A 25,521-nucleotide genomic window follows, 5' to 3' on the forward strand; every position below is an offset into this window, starting at 1 on the left:
TTTTCTGTATGTCATACAAATAGTTTCCGTATTATCTCTTGGAACGTCAACTTTTGAAAAGGACATCCATATGTTGAAGAAAAGTTGGGTTGGTTCTGTTTACGGTTCTGCTGAATCATAGAAATGGTGTTATATTGTTTCATATATCGCTAAATGATACTATTTTAAAACAAGAAACAAATGTCAATGGCAGATGGTTGCTTCTTCTTGTTAATATTAATGATGCCTCCTAGTCCCTTTTCAATGTTTATGGGCCCACTGGCATAAATGCCCCCTTTTGGGATTCGCTCTCACCTAAACTAATTTCTGTAATGCACTCCAATTTAATCCTGTGGGTGACTCTAATCAACTTTCTTAGAAAGTAAATCTACGTTTAAGTACATCCCTAACAACATGCAAAAGGCCTTTTATAGAACTACAACACATAGATGCCTAGTCAACGCTTGGTGGCTGCATAATCCTGATCTCTTAGAATAGGGCCTTTACTACGCAACCGTTACAATGCATGCCATTACATTGCATGCAATTGCAACGCCAAATGTGTGCATCAGTGGGTAGAAGGTGTTGGATTTAACTCCAACACCTTCCCTACTGTTGCACACACTGGAGTTGGAATAGAAAATGTATCTATTCCAACTTCCAGCGCTCCCCCGACAGAAAGTTGGGGTAAAGGTTGGCGTTGCAATGGCATGCAATGTAATGGCATGAATTGTAACGTCACATATTCCTTAGAATATTCTTTTTTTTCTGCCACCCATCACTCTTACTCTAGAATCAATTACACTTTCTGGATAAGAACCTTTCACAACACTTAGTACATGCAGAACTAGGCCCTATCCTCATTTCTGATCATGCCCCAGTGATTATTGAGTTAAAATTGACTAGTTCCTCCAGTAGATGGTGCTTCAACAATTGGCTATTGCAAGACCAGCAATTTGTCTCAGGTTTTGAGCAATTCATCACCAACTTGTTTGGGACTCATATCAGTCCAGACATCAAGTTCCCCATTGTTTGGGATTCTTTCAAGGCTATAGCGAGGGGTCATATTAATAATTACGTTTCTGGTAAAAGAAAAGTGGCTGCTGTCAAAGAATCCTCTACTATTTTACAACATATACAGAAATTAGAACATGTATATTGCTCCTCCTCTCAACAACATGTTCTAGATCAACTCATCCAGGCTAAACTTAAATTCCAGGCTAAACTTAAATTCAATAAATCCTCTCTCACTAACGCTAGCAACACTCTTCTAAAAATAAATGCTAAGTTTTATAGTGCTTCTAACAAAGCAGGCAAGTTTTAGGCAATTACTCAAAAGTTAAATAGCAGAAATCTAGACTAGAAGTAATTCATGACGCTTCTGGGCATAAATTAATCAAAGATAAGGAAATTAAGTCACAGTTTGCAGAATTTTACACTTATATATATATATATTCACTGAAAAAACCATAGGTTTCACACATGTTATAGTTAGCTGGACATTTCACTCGTGAAAAACCAATGAAATTCCCCCGTTATAGTTAGTCCAGCTAACTATAACTCGCGCCCCTGCAATGCACTGCTGATGACGTCACATATTACATCACTCATGACATGGTCAGTGACATCACTCATGACATCACTGATGACATCTCAAATGACATCACTGATGACATCATCCAGTGATTGTGTGTTTTTCTGAAAATTAAATATGTTTTGAATATGTATATCTCAAGGTCGATGGAAGAATAAATGGGTATATAAGTGTCTAAATGGATGATTTGTTTTTGAAAAATTGATTGTGTAACTGACTGATTAAGTGTATCATAGTGAATACATGGCTTAGTGAGTAATGTTTAAATATGTAAATATCTGTATCAGTCTCTCACTTTGTGTATAAGTGGCTGCATGGGTTGGTGAGTAGCTACATGGGTGTCTATATAGGTTATTAGTTGGTTTTTTGAGCATCAGTCTGAGTGTCTGCATGGTTCGGTGGGGGGTATTACGTAGTGCATGGGTGCATGAATGAGTGACTCACTGTTTGTATGTGTTGAACACAGCATGTGTGCAGGACTGTATGGGTGGATGAGTGTGTGTATGGGTGTGTTAGTGAGTGAATGACTGTCTCAATAGTGTCTTTATGAGTAACTACATATGTTTTAAACTAGTATATGTGACTATTGGTGTATATATGTGAGTATATGTGAGAGTGAGAAATTGAAAGAGTTCCTGTATGAATAAGTATGTGTTTCTATAAGTGATTGTTAAAAAGACTAAGTATGTGTAAGTTTCTGTAGAAGTAAGTGTGGTGGTGTGTGTATAAATGTATATGCAAGTAAATGTATGTTTCTTTCTTTATTTTCATGAGTGACTATGTGTGTCAGTAACTCTGTGGATGTGAGGCATTGTGTAACAGGATGTATAGGTGTATGAGTACATATGATGAGTGAGTACATGTATGAGTGACTGTACAGGACTGTTGGTGAATGAGTGGATGTGTATGTGGATCTTAGAATTACTCAAGAGGTTGTTGTAACTGGTATTGGTATGTCCATTTTTTTGAAAATGTTAGTCTCTATTTTTGAATGTGTGTATCAAAGGTTATATTAGGGTGAGAGGAGGTCTGCCACTCTGTCACAAGGATGATGTCATCAGTGATGTCATTTGAGATGTCATCTGTGATGTCATGAGTGATGTCACTGACCATGTCATGAGTGATGTAATATGTGACGTCATCAGCAGTGCATTGCGGGGGCGCGAGTTATAGTTAGCTGAACTAACTATAACGGGGGAATTTCATTGGTTTTTCACGAGTGAAATGTCCAGCTAACTATAACATGTGTGAAACCTATGGTTTTTTCAGTGAATTTGCAAGGTTTTTTAAATGCTAATTCCTAACTATAACGTGTGTGAAACCTTTGGTTTTTTCAGTGAATTTGTACGGTTTTTTAAATGCTAATTTTTGTATTATTTAATTAAATTTTTTTATTTTTTTAATAAAAATAAAATTCCTATGTATTCATTTATATATTATCTGTATCTTTTTATTTGTTTTTGCTTTTTTATAAAAATTTCAATTAGGATAAAGTTGAACAGTTTTTTTAATTTTTGCAATTAATTTTTCTCCACTTTTTTTTTTTATATAAATTCTTGGGGTGCGCGCTCTGAGCGCGCTCCTAGTACAATTTCGTAAGTTTTTTATGAATACCGTCGTACGTTATTTATGTACGCATATATACGTCATAGTGCGCGCTGGGAGCGCGCACCCAGTACGTATGCGTATGTACGTATGCATGCGTGCATGCGTCCTACGCGCTCCACGCGGTTTACTTCCGCATACGCTAAAATTATGTGCAATAACGGTCGCGTATACGCGTGTTCAACGTATGCGCGCTACGTACGCGCATATGACGTATGCACATGCGCTCCTACGCGTTCGCGCATACGTAATCACGAGGTGCGCGCTCGGAGCTTGCGCAGTGCGCGCACCTCGGGTATATGCACAATAAAACAGCACTTCTTATTGGTTATCATTACTTTCAGTTTCTGATTGTTTCAACACCACACCCAATCCCCTCATGGCAAGTCATGTGATCAAGAATCATCACTTTTGATTGGTTTGAAGTACTTTCAGTTCCAGATTCTTCCCAAACCACAGCTACTCCCCTCATTATTAGTTCTGATTCCTTTGGAGAAGGAGCTATTCTGTTGTTGAGATACAATGGCTGAACAGCAACCATCTTCAGACAGTGACCAGGACACTCTTGAGAGGCAGAGGAGCAGGAAGCAGAAAGACAGCTTTATATGGCAGTTTTTCACTTTTCCAGAGGGACAAAAAAAGGTAAATGCACCTAAAGTTACATGTGTACTTTGTCAAAAAGTCTTGTCACGTGGGAATCCTAACAAGAAATATTCTTTTAGCATTCACACTATGTTGAGGCATGTTGACAAAATGCATCCAGTGACTTTTCGTCGAGCTTCTGGAGCAAACCCTCCACCTGCTCAACCGACGACATCTGCAGCAGCTCAGCCGAGCACATCTTCGGCAGCTCAGCCGAGCACTTCTTCTGCAGTGGTGCCTTTGCCTTCTTCCACACCTCGTTTTGGACCACCTTGTTTTGCTAGGTTGTCCACACGCTGCACTGATTGCTGTAAACTTATTTCTGTGTGTGAGACCAGTCTTGATCTCATTCAGAGAAAATTTGATGCCCATGAGTGCAGTAGGCCATAGATGTTTTTTCTTTTTTTTCGTTTTTCTCTTCCTGTTTCCCTCCATTAACTCAAGGGCTCTTTTAAGAGCCACTTATAAACTAAACCCCAAAAATTTTTTGGGGGGGATTTTTTTTATATTTTTTTTGGGGGTGCGCGCACCCAAGGTTTTTTTTAAAAATGTATTTAAAAAAAAAAAATTAATGTACAAAAAGAGGTGAAGAAATGGAAGCATGAAAAGGGAGGATTGAGTAATACTAATATTTTTCACTTATTTTTTTAAAAAAATAAATTTTTTAGAAATTTTTTTTTTTAAAGTATTTTGCAAGGGAACAGAATTATTTTTTTAATTTTTTGTTTCCAGTTCTGCAAAAAAAGAAAAAAAGTATTAATATTCAATCATACATTACAAAAAGCATTACATGTTTTTACATATTTTACAAAGCAATTTTTTGCCCTTTATTTGCTGTTTTCAGAATTTTTTGTTTTTCACTTAAAATAGTGAAAACAATTGTATTCATCATTTAACAGCGGGCAAAAAAAAACAATCTGAAAGATTGCTTAAAAAGAGCCCTAAAACTTTCCTCACTAAAATATACCTTGTTAGAAATATTACATATATATTACAAGTACTTCTCTAGATGAATAAAAATTTTCTAGACAAACCGTCTTTAAACCTTGTCGCAAAAGCACACATGCCAAAATAATGTCTGTCAAAGGAGTCCACAATTGTTTTTATTACTTTTCCTTTAGGCCAAATAGTAATTTAAAAATCCTTTTTAAGTGATATCTTCAATTATAATCCTTTAAAATTACAAAAAATGCTTTCTTCAGATGCAGTTTTTAGTTTTCAAAATTTAGGTTTCAGAAAAATTAAGTAAGAATTGGGTAAATCATAAGGCAAACGTTGCTTGAAAATCAATTGGGAATCATTACACAGTGTCCAGCCTTTTTCACATTTAAGATAAACTGTGTAATGTCCAGAAGTTACAGTAGGTCCTTCATGAAAAATTATTGCAACTGTAACAAAAGTTTTTCCAGAAATTGATAATTGTTGTCCTGTAAACTTCTTTATTAAAGTGTCCAATTTTGAACCATCAGCTCTACAACGTTGCATCATTAAAATTACATACTGACCATATTTCTGTAAAAATAATGTGGAAAACATGTCTGATTTACATTCAGAACATTCCATGTTGTGATTGGCATCTTTAACTAATTTACTAAAAGTCACTGATTTACTTTGTGGTAATGGTAAAAATATGAACCTTTCTGAATCAACATTACTACTACATGTGTTCATACAGTTTTCACAGCAATGTTCCCATTTGTAAGAGACACCAAATACGTTTTCTACTTCTACTCCTTCATCTTCTAGTACACTCAAAATATATATTAAGAATTCCTGTGCATCTTGCTGGACATTTTCTTTAAACTGTGTAGAACCACAACATACATCTAAAAGATTTCTAACATCAGTAGCACTTTCTATTTCAGTTTTATCATTACTCAGCTTCTCATAAAGGAGACTCAGCAGAGCACACAATCTTTTTCCATGATTTACTATTATCTGTTCTAGCAACTTTTCAAGATAAAATACAACATTCAGCACTACATTTGCATAGCAGTTGACACCAGAGCTATTTTCAAAATGGCAACCAACAACCTCTTCAACACTGTCCTTTTTCTTTTTCCTTGCTATCACATCACTTTCCTTTTTTTTTTTGTTCTGTTCATCCACATTACAGATATTCTCAAATCTCCTTTTCCGACAAACAACATGTTTTTCAATCACAGGATACTGACCTAAATGAGGAGCATAGGTTCTTCTTAATCTATTATACTCCTTTACACAGTTTGTATCAGCACTAACTTTTGAGTCATCAAAGTCTATCATAAATAAACCAGATAATGTTTTCACTCGTGACAAAGCAACATATGCCATACCTTCTTTGAACACAGTAGAACCAATGTTTACAAAAGCACTATCTACAGTCAATCCTTGAGACTTGTGAATAGTTACAGCATATGCTAGAGAAAACGGAAACTGCTTCCTACGTACATATAAGTCTTTCACAAGCATGAAACGAACTGAACAACGACAAATGTCTTTAACTTCTTCTATCTGATCAAATTTTATTTTTAAACATTCAATTCCATCTTTTTTCTGATAATTAATAAAACCCACAACTCTTCCCATAGCTCCATTCACTAAACCTTTTTCTACATCCAAATTGCTCCTTAAAATCACTCGACAATTCATGCAAACATATGGATTTTTTTCTAATCCAGCTGTTTTGGAAATGTTCTTCTCTAGTGAATCCAATTTATTTTTCAGTTTGCCTGTTAATGTAATAGTAATTCTTTCATGCTGAATTTTGTCCTCTGCTTCCATTTTCTTAATCTCTTCCTTTTCCAATTTCAAAAGTTCCTCATTGAATATTGAGCACTCACGTAGTGTTGGCATTAAGCAGATTACAGTATTTTTTTCTGCAATGTTCTGGTATATTTTCTCTGCAACTATTTCTTCATTTGGAAATAAGTTATGTAGCAACCGAGTCTGTAATGCTTTTTTGCCAACTTCTGTGAGTAGTCCAATTCTGATATCTTTCAGAATATTTGCATAATCTTCGTCGTTTGCTTGTCTCATATTGGTAGTAAGTTCTTTGTACTCAAAGAATGACCAAATATTCGCATTACCAATGCTTCCTAATGACTTCTTCGTGTCTTCATGTGTCACAGTATTAAACACTGGTTGTCCTTTAACTGGAGTGAGCTGTAAAAGATCTCCAAAAACTATGACGTGTTTACCTCCAAATAACACGTCATAGTCTCTCTTAAGAATTTGTTGCATTCTTAAATGCACAAAGGCAAGCATTAAATTTGAAACCATGCTCACCTCATCAATAATGAGAACTTGCATCTTCTTCAACACTCTTGAAACTTCGAGGCATGCTTCTCCAGTTAGCTTGTGGTATTCTATTTTGTTCTCATGCTCCACTGGTAACATTAGCAAGCGATGTAAGGTAATTCCTTTTATGTTATAGGCTGCTAACCCAGTTGGAGCAGTTACCACACAAGACAAATTTGAAGCTGTTTTTTGCTGTAGGTAACTTCTGATGACTTTTATTAAGAAACTTTTACCAGTTCCAGCTTGTCCACTCACATACATCCTCATTGGCTCAAATGATGTGCATGAGCACTCTTTCTTTTCATGTAGTAATCCATGATCAATTTTTTTGATGACTTCTTCCTAAATTTCTTTTTGTTCTTCATTCAGTTGTTGTTCCAGATTTAGTAAGTCGAGTGAATCTTCCTGTGCTGGATTCATAGCCGTTTCTACTTCAGTCATGGCTACTGCAGCTTCATTTTCTATGATTGGTTGTCCTAGGGGATCTTGACTAATTGTTCCTGAACTTTGGCTGTCTTGAGAACTGTCTCTAGCAACTTCAGCTGCAATTTTTGCTTCCTGTTCATTTTCTTCATTTAACATTTGGACATAAGTTGTGAAAGTACTGCATTCTATGCTGTCTTTGCTAGCATTGAAAGAATCTTCATAGCTTTGAAATTCTCCCAGTAGTTCGTCCTCTGAACGCCATGGTTTAAACAGCTGTAAAAGAGTGAAGAAGTAAAATTCCTTTTTGTCAGTAGTTTCGCAACTGAGCTTCCTGTGATTTATCAAACTTCCTTTTGTTTGCTTCACCAAACATCCTTCCTCACCAATGACTTTATATTTTCCATTGTTGATGTCTTCTGTGACTTTCCGTGACAAAATGTAGTTCTGCAGCACTTCATAGAGACACATGTTCTCAAGATGATGACTTCTCTTTGGGTAATATGTGTCCAACATGTTTGATTTCAAAATATCTGTACTTTCTGGGTCATTCTCGGCCAAATATTCAATTTCTCCAACAGATTTCAGTACCCGATTTCTCATTCCTGCAAGGCCTAAGCTTACCCAAATTATTCTTCTGGATTTCGAGTAAAGACTTGCAGATGATAACCTATCTGAGCATTCGTAGGATCCAATTTCTCGATGCGATAACATCTTTAAACTGAAACTGTACAGCTTCTTACTGACAGTCTTCTCGTGAGAAATCTCTTCCCACATTTCCTTCAATTCTGTTTTCTCAGATTTAGTGATGTAAGATGTCACATACCGAGCAACCGCAATAGAATTGTCTGCCACATACTGAATATCCATGTTAGCATTCCACATGGATAAAATTACTGGGTTGAAGTCATTTATAAATTTTGACTCTTCATTTCTGTTTAGGTTGTAGGTATTTTTGGGAGATTTTCTGGTTATAGTATGTCGTACAGCTGACATAAAACTGTTGACTCTTCCTTTTGAAAGAACAGGTCTAGGAAATCCAAATCGACACTTTGTGTAGAATTTATCTTTGGTCTTGTACTTCCGTCGACAGTATTTTCCACACCGATGACTTTGGAAACGTAAAACTTGTTCTTTTAACTTTTTCTCTTCTGTGCTTTTAGGTATAGCACATGTTGCATATTCTTCAATTAAAGATAACACTGCTTCATCAGTATCTGTTCCAAACTTTGGGGCATCCTTGATCCACAACAGCATACGAATATGAGGAGCACCTCTTGCCTGGTACTCTTTTCTCCAAAAGAAATCCACTACTTCTCCAAGAGGTGGATTTTTTTTATTGCAGATGAAGGACATCATAGCCTCAAATCTATGATTGAAATATCTGCAAACATTAACTGGATCCAATGAGCACAGTTCTCCAGCTGTCTTGTATTCAATGTTTTTAATGTTTGAATTTGCCTCTCGTAGAAAATCCAGTAAATCATCCCAAGCATACTCGGCACAGCTTAGGGTTAGAAACCATGTAGGAGTTCCTAAATTCCGTAACATGCATTTTAATTCACCATGGCGTCGGTACCAATATTCATTTGTCCCACGCTGACAAGCCATCAGATTGATCAGTTGTGTTTCCAAATGATCATCTCGGTGCTGCACTTTCTCCATAAAATCCTTAGCAGACACATTTTGTAAATGTACTCCACTTTTTAAAATGTGATTTACTGCATAAGATAATGCAGACAAGTCGCTTTCAAATAAAAGATGGAACAAATAAGGAATACTTTGACGAAATCTTGGATCTTCTGCATATAGTCTTGTAGTCCGATACTCAGAAGCTGGAATCTGTTCTGGACGATCATCGTATCGTCCTCCTTTTCCTGTAGGAAACAGCTGGGGAAAACATTGAGCTTCCAAGCTCTCCTCCCAAACACTCACGGGAGTTCCTTTTGCTTTCTTCATCTGAAACAGATCAATAGTGTCTCCCATAACTTCTTTTGAATGAAGAGGATGTATGCTAAAATGTTCATAAATTTCTTCTTCCTTTGACTTGTCCACTTTTTCAATTTGACCAGTTGGTGTTTCTGTGTCTTCTTGTAAATCTTCTTCTTCTTCGTCTATATAAATTGTTTCATACCATTTTTTTTTTTTTTTCAAATACAAATTTGCTCTTTGTACTTTTCGTACATCCACCAGCTCCTGCCAAATCTTCTTATTCTTTGTAGGTACACCATTAACCAGAATTACTAATGGTTCAGTTTCCAAAGTATCTGCATCAATAGTTTCCATATTTTTTTTCAAATCCAAGGGCAAATACACCACTCTTCCTTTTAAACCTCTCAGTAAATCAGAAGGAGGAAATTTACCAGTTTTGGGCTCCATACGTACTATGGTCTGGAACGGATGAACACATTGAATGAGTATAGACTCATATGTATTTAATTCAGAAAGTTCGGCAGGAATAGCATCCAATTCTAAATTATTATGTACAGCTCTGGTCGGCATTCTATTTTCTTCTAACTTATTATAACAGTATTTACAAATACGCTGATCTTCACCCAATTCAAAACAATTTTGAAGAAATATATATGTTGCAAAATCCTTCCACCTATAATTATCTTCATTTTCACTTTTTATACAGATCAACATTCCTTGTTTGAATTTTATAATGACTTCTGCGGCAACAAATACAAGTAATATTTGGTCTTTCATTAGAGGTGATAGTAAATTTTGTCATTTCATCCTCAAAATTTTTAGTAATAATGAGTTCTACATTCTGTTCCTCATTTTCCTCATTTACTGTGTCCTTTTCTGCACTTTCTTGTTCTGGACCAAAGTAACAAAACTGAATCTCATCGGTAACCTTCACTACATCTGATACAGATCCACGGAACAGAGCATTATTCAACTCATTCAACTTTACTGCTGGACTTTTAGCAAAATACAATGTTCTCACAAACTTTCTCATTTCAGTATGATGAACAACCAGCATCCTAAAATGATGAAAAACACTTTTACACACTTTTCTAGATAGACAAGCCAGAGAATGTCCCTGCAAACCAGTATTTTCTCTCACTCTGCATGGATCTAGTGTTTGAAGCACCTTCATCGTCTGTTTTACACTCTTTTTACTATATTCTCTTAGAAAGTCACGTAATTTATCAATAGATTCCTGACGCACAGTACAAATACTACTACAGTTCCAAGTGTACACTGGGGCTTTTGGACGTCTCCCCATAGCCTCAGCAGCCATTACTTCTTCCTCATTTCTTGGGACCATTTTCTCTTTTTCCATCACACAACCATCCTTAACTTCATATGCTCTATCATTGGTGTCAACTGCATGCAACAAACTATTACTTTGAAGATAACTCTCTTCATTAAAAAATGGTTCAGTACTTGAACTGTGTTTCCATTCTCCCAAGAACACTTTACAAAAGTTACTTTTTTTCACTTCTCTTTTCCTTTTGCTTTGTGACTTCATTGCATTCACTAATTTATCTAATCTACGCATCCTATTCAAAATTAGAATAAAAAGTTTTCTTTTTATTTCCAAAGCCTTACTTACAATATTTTCTATAAAAAAAAATTTCTTAATAAATTTTGTTTTTTTCTTATATTTTTTCACATCCTTTAGCAAATTTAACATCACTCTTCTATGAAACATTTTTCGACGAATGTTTTTAAAATCTAATTTTCGTGTTAAATCAGTTTGACATACTTCTGATTGTACATTAGCTTTTTTTTTTGCTGTTGACTGTGTTGTTGCTTTGTACATAAAACTCTGTTTGTTTTACAGTTATTTTTGCCATTTTTTTGTTTTTTGAAAATCTTTTTGAAGAAATCTCTGCTCTGCTTACCAGTAGACATTTTCTTTTTGCCATCACCAGCTTCTCCTCCTATTTTTTTTTCCCCAGTTTTGTCCAGATATACTTGTTGTTGCTTTTCTTTCCTCTTTCTTGTCCTTAAAGGCATTTTTTTTCACTGTTGCTCAGCAATACCTGCAAGGAACTTAAAAAAAAATCCTTTTTGTAATTATAATTCATTAAAATATTTTTTTTTACTTTTCATTAATTTCAAATGTTTTTCCATTTGTCTCTCATTTGTGATTTACTAATTTGTGCACAGTGCTAACCACCACAGTTGAAAAAAAAAAAACTCCCTTTCCTGCAAGTGCATGTTTTACAGAACAACTGCAACACAAATTATATCTGTGGCCACAATTCCTGTGCGCACACAGCCTCATAGTGCTTCTAAGCAGAAAAGAGAATTTGATTTGCAAATTCAAAGCACATTTACTACTCTGGTAGATCAAGTGATAATTGCTGTTACAGCCTTACACATTGTCCTTGTAGATCACAGAGGCAGAAAAGAGCACATTTCCTAACAGCTACTTCATACCATAAGTATCTGCAACCTGGGTGAGTGTTTAGAGTAGAGCAAAGAAAATGAGGCCTTGGTGACGTTGAATGTGTTTGCATTACACACAGTCCTGAGTAGTACGCATGGGAGTGTTGGAGAAGCTGCTGCGTGTGTCCCAAGAGTGTGTTTCTGCAGACTATGTATTGTCAGCTGCAAGAGACATGAGCAAGGAGATTTCCAGAACTGCATGAAGACTGCAGGGTTGTACGTAACAGTGCATGTGTGCTAAGGGATAATTTGTGTAAACACAACAGGCTGCCCCTTTCCTGGGACTGCAATTCTTACTGAAAAACAACTTCACAAACTAAATCTCTGCCCACAATTCCTGTGCGCATACAGACTCATGCTATTTTTTTTGGAACAAAACAGTGTCCCTGAATAGTACCAAATTACTGTTACTGCCTGACACATTTCCCTTATCATTTACAGAAGCAAAAAACAGCACATGTCCTAACAGCTCCTTAAGACCATGACCATGTGTTACAGGGTGAGTGATTAGACTAGATCAATTTAAATGAGGCCTTGGTGACGTTGAATGTGTTTGCATTACACAGTGCTATCTGAAACAGCACACAGAACTGAGTACTACACATGAGAGTGTTGGAGAAGCTGCTGCGTGTGTGCCAAGAGTGTGTTTCTGAAGACTGTGTATTGTCTGGTGCAAGACAGATGAGCAAAGAGACTTCCAGAACTGCATGAAGACTGCAGGGATATATGTAACAGTGCATGTTTTCTAAGGGATAATTTGTGTAAACACAACAGGCTGCCCCTTTCCTGGGACTGCATTTCTTACTGAACAACATCTTCACAAATTAAATCTCTGCCCACAATTCCTGTGCGCACACAGACTCATGCCATCATTTTAAGCACATAACACAGGCTGCCCCTTTCCTGGGACTGCATTTCTTACTGAACAACAAATTCATAAATTAAATCTCTGCCCACAATTCCTGTGTGCACACAGAGTCATGCCATCATTTTAGGCACATAACACAGGCTGCCCCTTTCCTGGGACTGCATTTCTTACTGAACAACATCTTCACAAATTAAATCTCTGCCCACAATTCCTGTGTGCACACAGAGTCATGCCATCATTTTAGGCACATAACACAGGCTGCCCCTTTCCTGCAAGTGCATGTTTTACAGAACAACTGCAACACAAATTATATCTGTGGCCACAATTCCTGTGCGCACACAGCCTCATGGTGTGCTTCTAAGCAGAAAAGAGAATTTGATTTGCAAATTCAAAGCACATTTACTACTCTGGTAGATCAAGTGATAATTGCTGTTACAGCCTTACACATTGTCCTTGTAGATCACAGAGGCAGAAAAGAGCACATTTCCTAACAGCTACTTCATACCATAAGTATCTGCAACCTGGGTGAGTGTTTAGAGTAGAGCAAAGAAAATGAGGCCTTGGTGACGTTGAATGTGTTTGCATTACACACAGTCCTGAGTAGTACGCATGGGAGTGTTGGAGAAGCTGCTGCGTGTGTCCCAAGAGTGTGTTTCTGCAGACTATGTATTGTCAGCTGCAAGAGACATGAGCAAGGAGATTTCCAGAACTGCATGAAGACTGCAGGGTTGTACGTAACAGTGCATGTGTGCTAAGGGATAATTTGTGTAAACACAACAGGCTGCCCCTTTCCTGGGACTGCAATTCTTACTGAACAACAACTTCACAAACTAAATCTCTGCCCACAATTCCTGTGCGCATACAGACTCATGCTATTTTTTTTGGAACAAAACAGTGTCCCTGAATAGTACCAAATTACTGTTACTGCCTGACACATTTCCCTTATCATTTACAGAAGCAAAAAACAGCACATGTCCTAACAGCTCCTTAAGACCATGACCATGTGTTACAGGGTGAGTGATTAGACTAGATCAATTTAAATGAGGCCTTGGTGACGTTGAATGTGTTTGCATTACACAGTGCTATCTGAAACAGCACACAGAACTGAGTACTACACATGAGAGTGTTGGAGAAGCTGCTGCGTGTGTGCCAAGAGTGTGTTTCTGAAGACTGTGTATTGTCTGGTGCAAGACAGATGAGCAAAGAGACTTCCAGAACTGCATGAAGACTGCAGGGATATATGTAACAGTGCATGTTTTCTAAGGGATAATTTGTGTAAACACAACAGGCTGCCCCTTTCCTGGGACTGCATTTCTTACTGAACAACATCTTCACAAATTAAATCTCTGCCCACAATTCCTGTGCGCACACAGACTCATGCCATCATTTTAAGCACATAACACAGGCTGCCCCTTTCCTGGGACTGCATTTCTTACTGAACAACAAATTCATAAATTAAATCTCTGCCCACAATTCCTGTGTGCACACAGAGTCATGCCATCATTTTAGGCACATAACACAGGCTGCCCCTTTCCTGGGACTGCATTTCTTACTGAACAACATCTTCACAAATTAAATCTCTGCCCACAATTCCTGTGTGCACACAGAGTCATGCCATCATTTTAGGCACATAACACAGGCTGCCCCTTTCCTGGGACTGCATTTCTTACTGAACAACATCTTCACAAATTAAATCTCTGCCCACAATTCCTGTGCGCACACAGACTCATGCTAGGTTTTTTGGAACAAAACAGTGTCCCTGAATAGTACCAAATTACTGTTACTGCCTGACACATTTCCCATATCATTTACAGAAGCAGAAAACAGCACATGTCCTAACAGCTCCTTAACACCATGACCATGTGTTACAGGGTGAGTGATTAGACTAGATCAATTTAAATGAGGCCTTGGTGACGTTGAATGTGTTTGCATTACACATTGCTATCTGAAATAGCACACAGAGCTGAGTACTACACATGAGAGTGTTGGAGAAGCTGCTGCGTGTGTGCCAAGAGTGTGTTTCTGAAGACTGTGTATTGTCTGGTGCAAGACAGATGAGCAAAGAGACTTCCAGAACTGCATGAAGACTGCAGGGATGTATGTAACAGTGCATGTGTGCTAAGGGATAATTTGTGTAAACACAACAGGCTGCCCCTTTCCTGGGACTGCATTTCTTACTGAACAACATCTTCACAAATTAAATCTCTGCCCACAATTCCTGTGCGCACACAGACTCATGCCATCACTTTACGCACATAACACAGGCTGCCCCTTTCCTGGGACTGCATTTCTTACTGAACAACAACTTCATAAATTAAATCTCTGCCCACAATTCCTGTGTGCACACAGAGTCATGCCATCATTTTAGGCACATAACACAGGCTGCCCCTTTCCTGGGACTGCATTTCTTACTGAACAACATCTTCACAAATTAAATCTCTGCCCACAATTCCTGTGTGCACACAGAGTCATGCCATCATTTTAGGCACATAACACAGGCTGCCCCTTTCCTGGGACTGCATTTCTTACTGAACAACATCTTCACAAATTAAATCTCTGCCCACAATTCCTGTGCGCACACAGACTCATGCTATGTTTTTTGGAACAAAACAGTGTCCCTGAATAGCACCAAATTACTGTTACTGCCTGACACATTTCCCATATCATTTACAGAAGCGGAAAACAGCACATGTCCTAACAGCTCCTTAACACCATGACCATGTGTTACAGGGTGAGTGATTAGACTAGATCAATTTAAATGAGGCCTTGGTGACGTTGAATGTGTTTGCATTACACATTGCTATCTGAAACAGCACACAGAGCTGAGTACTACACATGAGAGTGTTGGAGAAGCTGCTGCGTGTGTGCCAAGAGTGTGTTTCTGAAGACTGTGTATTGTCTGGTGCAAGACAGATGAGCAAAGAGACTTCCAGAACTGCATGAAGACTGCAGGGATGTATGTAACAGTGCATGTGTGCTAAGGGATAATTTGTGTAAACACAACAGGCTGCCCCTTTCCTGGGACTGCATTTCTTACTGAACAACATCTTCACAAATTAAATCTCTGCCCACAATTCCAGTGCGCACACAGACTCATGCCATCATTTTACGCACATAACACAGGCTGCCCCTTTCCTGGGACTGCATTTCTTACTGAACAACAACTTCATAAATTAAATCTCTGCCCACATTTCCTTTGTGCACACAGAGTCATGCCATCATTTTAGGCACATAACACAGGCTGCCCCTTTCCTGGGACTTCATTTCTTACTGAACAACATCTTCACAAATTAAATCTCTGCCCACAATTCCTGTGTGCACACAGACTCATGCCATCATTTTAAGCACATAACACAGGCTGCCCCTTTCCTGGGACTGCATTTCTTACTGAACAACAACTTCACAAATTAAATCTCAGACAACAATTCCTATATACACACAGACTCATGCTGTGTTGGTAGGCACAAAACACAGGCTGCCCCTTTCCTGGGTCATCAATTCTTACAGAACTAATGCTTTTTTCAAATGTGCTGCCATTTTCCTCTCTTTTCTTTCAAAGTGATTTCTGCTAAATGCTAACCATCACAATTAAAAAGAAGCTGTCCTTTTCTTTCAACTGCAAGTCTTATTTTTCAACAGCAACACGAATTAAATCTCTGTCAACAATTCTTCTCTGCACACAGACTCATGGTTTGATGGTAGGCACAAAACAGTATTCCTCATTGTTACCAGTACACATTAACTTATGGTGAAAACATACTCCATAATATTTTACATATTCAAGACAGTTAAATATCTCCCAAAACAGAAAATGTAAATCACAACTTTAAACAAATAATCACAATTCTTTTTTTTATATCTAAATTAACCACAAACACCCCCTCTCAAACTCATAACTCACCTTTAAAATTAGTTATTTGGGAAAGAAATGTGGCAGTCACACAGCAGTTTATCAGACCAGAATCTCTGAGCTGAACACCTCTCTCCTCTCAGCAGAACCAGTTAATGGCACAGTTTCCCTCTCTTTTTTCACACATATACATGTTAATTACAAATCTCAGTGCTTCCCACTTTTTTTCAAATGAAATCACACATTTCTATTGGTTGAAAACTTCAACCCCTTTCCAAATGTACCCTTCCCCCAACTTGACTTCTGCCTGCTACCATAGCAACAGGTCATGGAACACAGGTGTGAGCAGAGAGGTCAGAAGTTCAGCAGACAATGTTTCATTTCCAAAGAGCAAGAGTGCTTGACTTTTCAAACCTAACAGCAAATCCAAACTAATGTTCTTTGTTCACACATTTTTCTGAACCAATACAAAACATGCTTTTTAAAATTTAAACATACAGCCTAGTTTTTAGTGTAGAATGGTTTGAAACAGCCAATGAGTTCTTTTTATAAAAAAAAGTATGTGTGCCCCTATTTTTCAACTGTCTTTCATTTCTTTTTGCCTTTCTACTGAAAGACAAATCCTGAGTGCATCCAGATCTCCTTTGAAGATGTTCACAGTGTGGATTGTAGGTCACAGCTATGTCTTCTGGAGTGAAAAATTTGCAGAAAAAAGAGGTATGGTGAGAGACCTTGCTTTGCCAAATGTAGGGGCCGATTCACAGAACTAACTTAAGACAAAATCCTAAACTTACTACTTTTGGTATTCACAGAAGTTAGGATTTTGTCTTAAGTTTGTCTTAAGACAAACTTAAGACTGACTTAAGACAGTCTTAAGACAGACTTAAGACAGACTTAAGACAAACTTAAGATAGACTTAAGACAGATTTAAGACAGACTTAAGACAGACTTAAGACAGACTTAAGACAAACTTAAGACAAAATCCTAACTTAAGTCTGTCTTAAGACTGTCTTAAGTCTGTCTTAAGACTGTCTTAAGTCTGTCTTAAGACTGTCTTAAGACTGTCTTAAGTCTGTCTTAAGACTGTCTTAAGTCTGTCTTAAGTTTGTCTTAAGACAAACTTAAGACAAAATCCTAACTTCTGTGAATACCAAAAGTAGTAAGTTTAGGATTTTGTCTTAAGTTAGTTCTGTGAATCGGGCCCGTAGACATTAAATGGATTGGTCAGAGAGGGTTAAAGTGGCACCAATTAATGCCTTTGGTGAAAACCTTTCTACATCTCCCACAGCCTAACCTTATTATTGTGCACTGTGGTGGAAATGACCTAGGCACTTTAACTGGGGTAGGTCTGGAAATGCTTATTAAGGACACCTTTGTGCAATTGATGTCGCTTTTTCCACAAACTGCCTTCGTATATTCTAACATATGCCAAAGGCAAAAGTGGAACTGGTCCAACCAATTTTGTCCGCAGATTGAAAAAGCAAGGAAGCACGTCAACAAATCTATTTCTGCTTTCCTCAGAGACTATGGTATGGGTTCTATATACCACAACAACTTGCGTTACAACATGCAAGACATTTATAGAGGAGATGGTGTACACTTCACTGATGAAGGCAACAGAGTCTTCCTCTTGAACTTTAGACTCTGCATCGGTACTTACTTGTAGGTACCAAAAAACAAACAATAAACACAAGGGCTCTTTTTAGAGCCACCTTATATCTAAACACTTAAATGCGATTTTTTATTATTTTTTTTAAAAAGTTTTTTTTCGGGTGCGCACTGGGTGCGCGCACTCGGCGACATTTTTTTTTCAAAATATAAATCTTTTTTTTTGCCCTACAAGGTCCTACTGTGACCCCCTTACAATGCCTAGTGGGTCAATATCTCCCCACTCTGCCCCCTTTTCAAGTTCTCCCCCTTTGTTTATCAACCCCTCTTTATGCGAGAGACAAAATGGCGGCCACCGCTTCCTGATTTCCACCGATTCGAATGTTTACTGACATCTAACAACCAATCAGAAGTGCGCTCGCGCACGGCAAGGTGCGCTCACAGGACTTGCTCAGTGCGCGCACGGTACGCGCGTACAGATATATATATTGATTTAAATGCTAATTTCTCAGGAAATACTGAACAGATTTACACCAAACCTGCAAAAGGCACTTCATAGACCTTATGGCTACCTCTCTACCAAATTTCACATAATTCTGTTCAGCCGTTCGGGCTGTAGCTGCGACTAAAGTCCCTATGGACAAATGCATGGGGAAAACGCGTTTTGGGACCCCCCCTTTTTCTCGGCCCCCGCTTGACGAATCCCCCCGAAACTTTCAGGGTAGGAGCTGAGCGGAGCGCCCCATTAGTTTTGAAAATTTCGCGAGGATTCGTCAACCGGCGCCAAAGTTATTCAAAATAGAATTTTGAGATTTCCTATGGAAACACGGTCCTAACTATAACTACCTACTGGCGACCGCCAGTAGGTAATATATATATATATATATATATATATATATATATATATATATATATATATATATATATATATATATATATATATATATATATATATATACTGAAGATACTTTGCCCTCCTAGGAAGCACTCACAACGTGTGCTTTCTTGATACGATCCCAAAACCACAACATCCTCTGGTTGACTTCTCTCCATTAGAAGCCGATTTTTCTCCCGCTGAGATATGTTCTGCCATTTCTAAGCCCCCAAAAGATAAAGCCCCTGGACCTGACAGAATTACGGTTGAATTCTACTCTAAATTTTCTTCTCTCTTGGTCTCTCATCTGTTTTCTGTTTTTCAACACATTCTATTTCTGAATACCAGGACTGGTTCCTTTACGGAAGCCATGATTTGTTTGTTTCCCAAGAAGTATAAGGACTTAGTGGAATGCAAAAATTACAGGTTGATTTCTCTCATTAACCCAGACTGCAAAATTTTCTTCAAAATGTTAGGTTTGCGGGCTAATGATTTAGTTCCTTCTTTAGTCGGTATTGAACAATCTGGTTCCGTTAAGGGTCGAACATTTCAGATAAGTCTCGTACTTTCCTTAATATTATTCACAGTGCTAACAAATCTAAGATTCCTTTAGCTGCAGTTACCCTGGACACAGACTAGGCTTTTTCAGCGGTTTTATCCCTAGACCTTTTGCTTTTTGTCCTCTTGTTTCTGACCTGTTCTTGTGACTATGGGCACTTTACCACTGCTGATCAGTGCTAAAGTGCATATGCTCTCCCTGTAAATTGTGTTTATGGATTGATGTTTCCATGATTGACTTACTTGATTTACTACTAAGACCCTGGTACAGTGCACTGTGTGTGCCCAGGACCTAAAAATCAAATGCTGCTATTGGGCCTGCAGCACTGATTGTGCCACCCACACAAGCAGCCTTTCAAAGGGTTCTCAGGCATGCCACTGCAGTGTCTGCATGCAGTCTCTACTGCCATGTCAACTTGGCAAGGGCATCCACTTGCCAGGCCCTAACCTTCCCTTTTATTGCATGTGAGTCACCCCTAAGGTAGGCTCAAGGTACCCCTGTGGGCCGGGTACAGTGTATGTGAAAGGTAGGACATGTACTGGTGTGTGCGACATGTCCTGATAGTGAAATATAGTGTATTTCGTTTTTCACTATTGAAAGGCTATCTGTCCCATAAGATAAAATGGCAGTTTGTTTATAACATCTTATACATATAACTTCCCATTGGGAAAATATAGGAAGGTAAAGTTTAGTATGCCTGAACTCAGAATATAAAGATGCATCTTTTAGTAATGATGATTTTTACATTCTGAGTTTCAAAATATTTAATTGGGATTTTAATTTAATTGGGATTTTATAAAGCGCAAACAACCCAGAGGCCTCGTAGCGCTGTGTATAGTCAGACTGTTAAGATAAGTGAGTTAAAAGAACATACAGTTAAAAATGAGGAAAATTAAGCAAATAAGTGGGTTTTTAGTTCCTTCCGAAATTTTAAAAGGTTAGGTTCGCTGCGAAGGGAAATGGGCAAAGAGTTCCATGACTTTGCGGCGTTCCAAGAAAAGGAGCGTCCGCCCCATCTGGTGCGTCTGATTTTGTTTACAGTGGCTAAAGAAGCTGTGCTAGATCGCAAAGCTCTGTGGGGGAGGTAGGGGTTAGCCAAGGAACAGATCATAGTTGGAGCGGTCTTCCACATGGCTTTGTGCATGATACACATGGATTTGAATAGCACTCTGGCTTTAATGGGAAGCCAATGCAGCTTCCTCAAAGCCGCTGTGCCCGATTCCCGTTGATTTAGCCCCAGTAAAAGACGAGCCGCAGCGTTTTGGGCCACCTGCATCTTTCTTGTTGTGGCGATGGGAGCCCCTAAATATAGGGAGTTCCCATAGTCCAACCGAGACAATATAATGGCTTGCACCATTATTCTGCGGGCTTCAAAAGGGAGAAGTGGCAGCACTTTCCTCAACATGCGCATGAGCCCAAAACACGTGGCGGACAGAGTGGTAGCTTGTTGCAAGAAGCTGAGGTTTGCATCCAGCCATATGCCCAAGCTCTTTATATGAGGTTTTGGTTGGGGCGGGGGGCCCATACATGGGGGCCAATCCGTCATAGGGCTGGGAATGGTTGAATTACCTAGCATCATGAGCTCCGTTTTTTCGCCATTTAATTTCAGATGTGAGGCAGCCATCCACTGGGCAACCGCTACCAGGCAGTTACTTAGGTTCAAACGGGAAGAGTCAGATTGATTCATAGACACAACTAATTGTGTATCGTCGGCGTAGGTCACTATGCCTACGCCGAATGAGTGCACTATGTCAGCAAGAGGCTGCATATAAATTTTAAAAAGTGTAGGGCTCAAGGCAGAGCCCTGCGGCACGCCTTGAGCCAAAGGCCAGGTTTTTGAATGGGTGGTACCCTCAACAACCTTGAATGAGCGATTTTCCAAAAAAGACTGGAGCCAGTGCATAGCTTTCCCAGAAATTCCCATTTGGTGGAGGCGAAGTAGAAGGATGCTGGTATTAACAGTATCGAAGGCGGCACTAAGGTCGAGCAGCATAATTGCCGTAGTGCCGCCCTGATCCATTTGTTTCCTAGCCAGCTCAGTTACCGCCAAAAATATCACTTTTAGAAAGTAGTTATTATCTTGCTTAGCAATCCTGTGTGCCTCTACTGGTTTGTGGATTGACTGTCTGGCTCTGGCTTTGGAGTGACAGGGGCTGGGGATGTGCATTCACTGTAGGCAGCCACTGGGATGGTTGAGGTGTGTCCTGCCTTTCCTGGGTGAGTCAGGGCTGGGCTGAATAGACCTGGGCTGCATTTAGAGTAGGGGGAGGAGATTTCCTTGTACCTGAATGGCCCTGGTCTTCCTTACACATTGCTGTGTCCACCTCCTGCCGGGAAGCTGGACCAGAGAGGACAGAACTGTTTTGACGGAGCACAGAGCCTCTCTGCCACAAGAGAACAAAGAGAAATGCTGTAAATATTGGGGCCCAGACCCCAGAACTTTAGATCATTTCTGGAATTCAAGAGGTTGCCAAGGAGAGGAGCTGGAGAAACTGAAGTAGAAGTACTGCCCCTTTGCTGTGTGCTGTCTGGGGTTAGCCTGCCTGCAGTGGCTGTTTCTGCCAAGGAAAGGACAAAGACTTTGCTGTGTGCTGTGTCCCCTGCTTGAGGACGATCTCCAAGGGCTTAAAGTAGAGCTTGCCTCCTGTTCATAAGTCTCGGGACACAAAGCCCTCACCACCATCTCCCCTGAACTTCCTTGCTGGGAGTTCTGAACTGCCAAGATTTGCATGTTTTTGAGTGGTTGTTCTTGCTGTTGAGAGCTGAAAAAGAGATGCAACTACGAGAGGCGCGATGCATCTGCACCTGTTTCCAATGCATTACTGGCGTGCGGGAAGAATTTTCACACATCGTCATTGCGCTACTGAACAAACCGACGCAGCACCTACCTGCGGCTGGAGAAATTGCTGCACGCCAAATCGTGTGCACCAATCTACGAAGTCCAAGATCATCACACTGATTCCGATGCAGGCCCTGCTGTGCGGCTGCAAGAACCAACGTATCATTGGACTTGTGCTGGAGAGACCAATTCAGCACCATTGCTATCGCCACCACATCGAGAACCGACGCATCCACTATCCCCATGCATTGCACCAGAGTGCCAAGTCCAGAAGGACACAGGGGGTCCAGTAAGAAACAGATGCATCGCCTCCTCACACAGTAAGAAACCGGCGCATCACCTCCCCTTCAGTAAGGAACCGACTCATCATCCCCGCTGCGTAGTAGTAAGGAACTGACATATTACCTCCCCTGGAGTAAGGAACCAACGCTTCACCTTCCCTGCGCATAAGGAACCAATGCATCACCTTCCCTGCGGCTGTTTTTGTTTATGATTTTGATGCATCCAAGGTACTTTGTGTTGAAAGTGAGGCATCTATAGTTTGTTATGGACAGAACTGTTTTTACCTTCTATGAAGTACATTTTGATTTCTGTATTTTGGATTTTTGTCGTTTTGGTCTTGTTTGGTTTAGATAAAGATTACTTATTTTTCTAAACTGGTGTGCTGTCCATTTGTAGTGTTTTCACTGTATTACTGTATGTGTCCTCAAATGCTTTACACACTGCCTCTGAGATAAGTCTGTCTGCTCATGCCAAGCTACCAAAGGGGTGAGCAGGGGTTATTTTAGAAGTGTATCCCCTTACCCTGACTAGGAAGAAGGGTCCCTACTTGGACTAAGGTGCAAACCATTGCCAACTAGAGAATCCCATTTCTAACAATCGTGTTAGTTGGGATTTTCTTTTTAGCTTTCTTAAGTGGCATGGATTTGGTAAAAGAATGTGCACTATGTTAAAGCTCTATATTCCTTGCCCTCTACTTCTGTCTTTGTTAATGGTGTTCAATCCACATGTTTTCCCCTTACCAGAGAGGCCAGACAAGGCTGCCTCCTTTCTCCACTACTGTTCATACTAGCCATAGAACATTATTTAGAATCCCTACGTCTATCCCCAATTCTTACTGGCTATATCCTCTAACAATTCTATTTTAAATTCACTGCATATGCACATGATATATTACTTTATGTTTCTTCTCCTCTTACCTCAATCCCCGATTTCTTTCGTCTTTTGTCCCATTATTCTTCAGTGTCCGGATATCGGCATAATATTACAAAGCGGAAGTCATGCCTCTTAATAAATTTTGTATTAAGGATATGTTTAACGAAGGATCAAATGTTTAGGAATTATATATTAACCATCCCTTAAAGAAACACTTACTGTTAATATAGAAGCTCTTCGTATTAAGATCTCTTCTCTTTCCGCCAAATGGTCCACTCCTCTTTCTCTATTAGTGGGCCAGATTTGCCACTATTAAAATGGTGTTTTTTCCATTATTAACTATTACCTACTAATGCTTCCTCTTCGGCTCTCTCACACCGTTTTCCAATCTATTGATAGTCTACTTATGGAATAAACATTTGGCCTGAATTTCTCTATCTAAACTCAAAAAGCCTAAAAATCATGTTTGCGTTAGCTTTCCGAACTTTTCACAATATCATTCTGCCTTTGTTTTCAAGCAGATCTGGCCTTCTTTCGGCTCCTCCAATCCTTCCTCTACCCCCCTCTGGTGATCTCTTGAACTTTAGCTTATTTTTAAATTTTCCTTTCTGCAATTTGCTCTCATTTCACAAAAACCTTGGCATGTGTCATCCGCTCGTTTAAACCACTCTGGTAATATTGGCAAAAAGTATCTTTCCCTGATATATTTTCCTTCACAGCTCTTGTTTTTGTCTCCTGTATGGTGTAATCCTTCTGTTACTATATCACACAAAATTCTTAATTGACATTCTTGGATTCCCTCTGGTATTAAATCTATCTCCCAAATTATATCCAGTGATGATTTTATCTCCTTTGAGGAGCTATGTAGTTGTTTTCCTCTTCCTCCTTCTCACAGACAGAAATATTCTGTGCTTCAAAATGTTCTTCGTCAATATGTCTTTGATCCTTTTTCCGGTCCAGACATATCCCTTGCTGATCCTTTACTTCCCCATACCTCTCTAACAGACGTTAAAGCAGTCTCTAGTTACAAGCAACTTTGCATTCCAGACCCAAATAGGGCTAAAACAAAAACCGAGGTTGCTTGGGAACAGGACTTACAATCCTCTTTTTCAATTACTATGTGGAATAAATTGAAGCAGAATATACATTATACTTCGCGTTTAGCCAGTACTACTCAAACCATGTTCTTTTTTTACAACAGGTTATTTCTAACTCCTTCTACTTTATTCAAAATGAAACTTTTACCTACCAATAATTGTTGGTCTTGTGGTTCCCCCAATGGTGATTTTCTTTACATGTTTTTTCTATGGCCAAAATGTTAACTTTTTGGTGATGTATATGTAGCTAAATTTCCCATCTCTTCTTGATGTCTTCCCCTTTTTAACATAGTTAATCTTTTTACTGGCTGCTTCTCGGATATATGAACAGGTAGTGGACCTTCTACTGGCAGTTGCTTTTCAGGTTATTACCTCTAATTGGAAAGATTTGGACAGAGTCTCTTACTTAGCATGGTGGAATTTGATTTGCCATAATCACAGATTAGACACCTCTCATTCCTCCTCATTACATGTAGCCATCAAAAGAGATTTACTTTGGCTTCCATTGACAGCATATACTTCCCACCCTTTCTCTACCTATGGTAAATGCGTGGAAGTAACCAAACCTCCTTAAATCCAATTATTCCTGGTTTACCTATTAGTCTCCATCCTATTCATTATACAGGCATTCACACATCTATTGTTCCCACATCACCTTTATTTCTTCTCCATCCCTCTTTATTAGCTACATATTATCAAGTTTCCCATTTTCTTTTTTTCTTTTCCTTTCCTCCCCTCCACA

The sequence above is a fragment of the Triturus cristatus genome, chromosome 10 (assembly GCF_964204655.1).
Source record: "Triturus cristatus chromosome 10, aTriCri1.1, whole genome shotgun sequence".
Lineage (NCBI taxonomy): Eukaryota > Metazoa > Chordata > Amphibia > Caudata > Salamandridae > Triturus > Triturus cristatus.